Source organism: Pteropus alecto, unplaced genomic scaffold (assembly GCF_000325575.1).
Source record: "Pteropus alecto unplaced genomic scaffold, ASM32557v1 scaffold118, whole genome shotgun sequence".
Classification (NCBI taxonomy): Eukaryota; Metazoa; Chordata; class Mammalia; order Chiroptera; family Pteropodidae; genus Pteropus; species Pteropus alecto.
This window is the reverse complement of record NW_006440654.1, coordinates 579,423-579,961: the sequence shown is the minus strand read 5'-3', so window position 1 is coordinate 579,961 and position 539 is coordinate 579,423. Positions and strand designations below refer to the sequence as shown.

At 68.1% G+C, this 539-nt stretch overlaps 1 protein-coding gene across 1 annotated transcript in view; it reads right to left on the bottom strand.

Moving 5' to 3' along the window:
- Window positions 1-539, bottom strand: part of TTLL8 (tubulin tyrosine ligase like 8) — a 32,120-nt gene that overhangs the window by 18,532 nt on the left and 13,049 nt on the right. The window lies entirely within an intron of this gene.

Sequence of the window (539 nt, the reverse complement as noted above, 5' to 3'; positions counted from 1 at the left end):
CCCCGCAGCAGGCCCGGGGCAGAACCCACGCAGCCCCCTGTGCCTCCAGACTGCCTCCCCTGCTTCTCTGTCCTCAGCCCTCACCGCAGTCCCCTAGAAGGACCCCCATCATGTAACCTCGCTGACCTCCTGGGACGCGCTGGCCTCCACAGCCCTCGGTATGGACGGCCGGGGTCTGGAGCACCCGCCCAGCACGGAGGAAGCCCTGTGTCCTGCAGACCCAGCTCTAACCCCGCTCAGCACCTCTGCGAGTGACCCCAGCCTGTGCCCGCGAGGCCAGCACTTCCCGCCCAGATCCAGTCCAGCCTCAGCTCAGCCCCGCCCAACATCCAGCTGCCCAGCAGCTCCTGTCCCCTGGAAACTTCTGGAACCCAAGCTTCCCAAGCAGCCTCCCCCAGGGCCTTCACCAAGCTTCATCCCTCCATCCTACAAATGCGCCTAAGCTCGCGCCTGACCGCGGGCCCTCTGCCCACAGACACCCAAGCAGGCTGCCCACACCCCGCGGCTGGCCTGGCTGCCCCTCCCTCTGGGCCTCCACC